Below are 6,000 nucleotides of genomic sequence, written 5' to 3' on the forward strand. Positions count from 1 at the left end.
TCCTTCTTGCTTTGATCTCGTTTCTCACTCAGCACAATAAATCTCGCTTCTTATCCTTTCTTGGGGCACCGCCGCTATACTGAGCAGGCACGGTCCCGTAACATTCTTTCTCGTTGCCAGGCCTCTGTCAGGATCCCACCCCTGACAGGGACCCTACCGAATCTTCCCCCCACAACACCCTCTGCCACAAGGTGTTGCCTGGTTCCAACCCAGTCAGCTTTCTCTCCTAACTTCCTGCCTGACCCCCAGTTTTACCAGTATGTGAGGAGTGGCCTAATGAATAGCACCCTTAGCTCCCCCTGGAGGCCCGACTGTGAAATGTATTGGTGTATGTGATACCTGGTCAGATGAACTCCTTCAGTGCCATCAGACGTACCATAGCCCCCCCATAGTGGCGGAGCAACAGTACTGCAACGACCAGGACTCTGGGGCGCTGCACTCCCCCCCGGTTAAATCCAGTACTCCGGGACTGGGAAGAAAACAACAATACATGTCAGCAAAAAGACATACAATTTTTGTGAGTGCAATAACAATAAGCATATTTGAACAGAGCTTCCCTTTATGGGAGGTGAGGACACTTGAAAGTTACAAACATGGTTACTTATTTTTAAATAACTTACTATAAATAACTTTTCTTACCCAACCGGGTATTCTACTAAGTGCAAAATTTTTGAACAATAATTTAACATTGCCTTTAACCCCTTCCCGACATTTGACGTACTATCCCGTCGAGGTGGGGTGGGCCCGTATGACCGCCGACGGGATAGTACGTCATCACCGATCAGCGGCGCTCACGGGGGGAGCGCGGCCGATCGCGGCCGGGTGTCAGCTGCATATCGCAGCTGACATCCGGCACTATGTGCCAGGAGCGGTCATGGACCGCCCCCGGCACATTAACCCCCGGCACACCGCGATCAAACATGATCGCAGTGTACCGGCGGTATAGGGAAGCATCGCGCAGGGAGGGGGCTCCCTGCGGGCTTCCCTGAGACCCCCGGAGCAACGCGATGTGATCGCGTTGCTGCGAGGGTCTCCTACCTCCTTCCTGGCTGCAGGTCCCGGATCCAAGATGGCCGCGGCATCCGGGTCCTGCAGGGAAGGAGGTGGCTTACCGAGTGTCTGCTCAGAGCAGACACTTGGTAAGCCTGCAGCCCTGCACAGCAGATCGTCGATCTGGCAGAGTGCTGTGCACACTGCCAGATCAATGATCTGTGATGTCCCCCCCTGGGACAAAGTAAAAGAGTAAAAAAAATTTTTTTCCACGTGTAAAAAAAAAAAAAAAAAAATTCCTAAATAAATAATAAAAAAAAATATATATTATTCCCATAAATACATTTCTTTATCTAAATAAAAAAAACAAAACAATAAAAGTACACATATTTAGTATCGCCGCGTCCGTAACGACCCAACCTATAAAACTGCCCCACTAGTTAACCCCTTCAGTAAACACTGTAAGAAAAAAAAAAAAAAAACGAGGCAAAAAACAACGCTTTATTACCATACCGCCGAACAAAAAGTGGAATAACACGCAATCAAAAAGACTGATATAAATATCCATGGTACCGCTAAAAACGTCATCTTGTCCCGCAAAAAACGAGCTGCCATACAGCATCATCAGCAAAAAAATAAAAAAGTTATAGTCCTGAGAATAAAGCGATACCAAAATAATTATTTTTTCTATATTTTAGTTTTTATCGTATAAAAGCGCCAAAACATAAAAAAATGATATAAATGAGGTATCGCTGTAATCGTACTGACCCGAAGAATAAAACTGCTTTATCAATTTTACCAAACGCGGAACGGTATAAACGCCTCCCCCAAAAGAAATTCATGAATAGCTGGTTTTTGGTCATTCTGCCTCACAAAAATCGGAATAAAAAGCGATCAAAAACGGTCACGTGTCCGAAAATGTTACCAATAAAAACGTCAACTCGTCCCGCAAAAAACAAGACCTCACATGACTCTGTGGAGCAAAATGTGGAAAAATTATAGGTCTCAAAATGTGGAGACGCAAAAACTTTTTTGCTATAAAAAGCGTCGCTGGTTTCACACTTGCGTTTTTGTCTGCAGCGTTTTTTGCACAAAAAAACGCATGCGTTTTTTCCCTATATTTAACATTGAAAACGCATGCGTTTTTTTTGTACGCGTTTGGTCGCGTTTTCAAACGCATGCGTTTTTTTTCTGCATGCGTTCATTTTCAGAAATACAACCTGCAGTATTTTCTTGCGTTTTTAAGCACATGCGTTTGTTTGCGTTAAAAACGCATGCATTTTTTCGAAAAAAAACAGAAAACACACTGAAAAGCCACCCACCACCATCAAGGTGATAAAGGGATCCAAACCCTAACCCTAACTCTACCCCTAACCTCACCCCTAACCGTTTAATGAACATTTTCTGACAGTCATAGTGCCACATATTTCAGTGCCACGTATTTCAGTGCCACGTATTTCAGTGCCACGTATTTCAGTGCCATGTGTTTCAGTGCCACGTATTTCAGTGCCACGTATCACGTATTTCAGTGCCACGTATCACGTATTTCAGTGCCACGTATCACGTATTTCAGTGCCACATATTTTAGTACCACATATTTCAGTTGCACGTATTTCAGTGCCACGTATTTCAGTGCCACGTATTTCAGTGCCACGTATTTCAGTGCCACGTATCACGTATTTCAGTGCCACGTGTTTCAGTGCCATGTATTTAAGTGCCACGTATCACATATTTCAGTGCCACGTATTTCAGTGCCACGTATTTCGGTGCCACGTATTTCAGTGCCACGTATTTCAGTGCCACGTATTTAAGTGCCACGTATCACATATTTCAGTGCCACGTATTTCAGTGCCACGTATTTCAGTGCCACGTATCACGTATTTCAGTGCCACGTGTTTCAGTGCCACGTATTTAAGTGCCACGTATCACGTATTTCAGTGCCACGTATTTCAGTGCCACGTATTTCAGTGCCACGTATTTCAGTGCCACGTATTTCAGTGCCACGTATTTCAGTCACGTTTAGGGTTAGGGTTAGGGGTAGGGTTAGGGTTAGGGTTAGGGCTAGGGTTGGAGGTAAAGTTAGGGTTGGGGCTAAAGTTAGGGTTGGGGCTAAAGTTAGGGTTAGGGTTTGGATTACATTTACGTTTGGATTAGGGTTGGGATTAGAATTATGGGTGTGTCAGGGCTAGGGGTGTGGTTAGGGTTACCGTTGGGATTAGGGTTAGGGGTGTGTTTGGGTTAGGGTTTCAGGTAGAATTGGGGAGTTTCCACTGTCCAGGCACATCAGGGGCTCTCCAAGCGCGACATGGCGTCCAATCTCAATTCCAGCCAATTCTGCGTTGAAAAAGTAAAACAGTGCTCCTTCCCTTCCGAGCTCTCCCGTGCGCCCAAAAAGGGGTTTACCCCAACATATGTGTTATCAGCGTACTCGGGACAAATTGAACAACAACTTCTGGGGTCCAAGTTCTCTTGTTATCCTTAGGAAAATAAAAATTTGGGGGGCTAAAAATCATTTTTGTGGGAAAAAAAAGATGTTTTATTTTCACGGCTCTGCGTTATAAACTGTAGTGAAACACTTGGGGGTTCAAAGTTCTCACAACACATCTAGATAAGTTCCTTGGGAGGTCTAGTTTCCAATATGGGGTCACTTGTGGGGGGTTTGTACTGTTTGGGTACATCAGGGGCTCTGCAAATGCAACGTGACGCCTGCAGACCAATCCATTTAAGGCTGCATTCCAAATGGCGCTCCTTCCCTTCCGAGCTCTGTCATGCACCCAAACAGTGGTTCCCCCCCACATATGGGGTATCAGCGTACTCAGGACAAATTGGATAACAACTTTTGGGGTCTAATTTATCCTGTTACCCTTGTGAAAATACAAAACTGGGGGCTAAAAAATCATTTTTGTGAAAAAAAAAGAATTTTTATTTTCACGGCTTTGCGCTATAAACTTTAGTGAAACACTTGGGGGTTCAAAGTTCTCAAAACACATCTAGATAAGTTCCTTGGGAGGTCTAGTTTCCAATATGGGGTCACTTGTGGGGGGTTTGTACTGTTTGGGTACATCAGGGGCTCTGCAAATGCAACGTGACGGCTGCTGACCAATCCATTTAAGTCTGCATTCCAAATGGCGCTCCTTCCCTTCCGAGCTCTGTCATGCGCCCAAACAGTGGTTCCCCCCCACATATGGGGTATCAGCGTACTCAGGACAAATTGGAAAACAAATTTTGGGGTCCAATTTATTCTGTTACCCTTGTAAAAATACAAAGCTGGGTGCTAAAAAATCATTTTTGAGAAAAAAAATAAAAATTATTTTCACGGCTCTGCGTTATAATCTGTAGTGAAACACTTGGGGGTTCAAAGCTCTCAAAACACATCTAGATAAGTTCCTTAGGGGGTCTACTTTCCAAAATGGTGTCACTTGTAGGGAGTTTCAATGTTTAGGCACATCAGGGGCTCTCCAAACCCAACATGGCGTCCCATCTCAATTCCAGTCAATTTTGCATTGAAAAGTCAAATGGCGCTCCTTCCCTTCCAAGCTCTGCCATGCGCCCAAACAATGGTTTACACCCACATATGGGGTATCATCGTACTCAGGAGAAATTGCACAACATTTTTTGGGGTCCAATTTCTTCGCTTACCCTTGGGAAAATAAAAAATTGGGGGCAAAAAGATCATTTTTGTGAAAAAATATGATTTTTTATTTTTACGGCTCTGCATTATAAACTTCTGTGAAGCACTTGGTGGGTCAAAGTGCTCACCACACATGTAGATAAGTTCCTTAGGGGGTCTACTTTCCAAAATGGTGTCACTTGTAGGGAGTTTCAATGTTTAGGCACATCAGGGGCTCTCCAAACGCAACATGGCGTCCCATCTCAATTCCAGTCAATTTTGCATTGAAAAGTCAAATGGCGCTCCTTCCCTTCCAAGCTCTGCCATGCGCCCAAACAATGGTTTACACCCACATATGGGGTATCAGCGTACTCAGGACAAATTGCACAACATTTTTTGGGGTCCAATTTCTTCTCTTACCCTTGGGAAAATAAAAAATTGGGGGCAAAAAGATCATTTTTGTGAAAAAATATGATTTTTTATTTTTACGGCTCTGCATTATAAACTTCTGTGAAGCACTTGGTGGGTCAAAGTGCTCACCACACATCTAGATAAGTTCCTTAGGGGGTCTACTTTCCAAAATGGTGTCACTTGTAGGGAGTTTCAATGTTTAGGCACATCAGGGGCTCTCCAAACGCAACATGGCGTCCCATCTCAATTCCAGTCAATTTTGCATTGAAAAGTCAAATGGCGCTCCTTCCCTTCCAAGCTCTGCCATGCGCCCAAACAATGGTTTACACCCACATATGGGGTATCAGCGTACTCAGGACAAATTGCACATCATTTTTTGGGGTCCAATTTCTTCTCTTACCCTTGGGAAAATAAAAAATTGGGGGCAAAAAGATCATTTTTGTGAAAAAATATGATTTTTTATTTTTACGGCTCTGCATTATAAACTTCTGTGAAGCACTTGGTGGGTCAAAGTGCTCACCACACATCTAGATAAGTTCCTTAGGGGGTCTACTTTCCAAAATGGTGTCACTTGTAGGGAGTTTCAATGTTTAGGCACATCAGGGGCTCTCCAAACGCAACATGGCGTCCCATCTCAATTCCAGTCAATTTTGCATTGAAAAGTCAAATGGCGCTCCTTCCCTTCCAAGCTCTGCCATGCGCCCAAACAATGGTTTACACCCACATATGGGGTATCAGCGTACTCAGGACAAATTGCACAACATTTTTTGGGGTCCAATTTCTTCTCTTACCCTTGGGAAAATAAAAAATTGGGGGCGAAAAGATCATTTTTGTGAAAAAATATGATTTTTTATTTTTACGGCTCTGCATTATAAACTTCTGTGAAGCACTTGGTGGGTCAAAGTGCTCACCACACATCAAGATAAGTTCCTTAGGGGGTCTACTTTCCAAAATGGTGTCACTTGTAGGGGGTTTCAGTGTTTAGGCAC

This window comes from Ranitomeya variabilis, chromosome 6, assembly GCF_051348905.1.
Source record: "Ranitomeya variabilis isolate aRanVar5 chromosome 6, aRanVar5.hap1, whole genome shotgun sequence".
Taxonomy (NCBI): Eukaryota; Metazoa; Chordata; class Amphibia; order Anura; family Dendrobatidae; genus Ranitomeya; species Ranitomeya variabilis.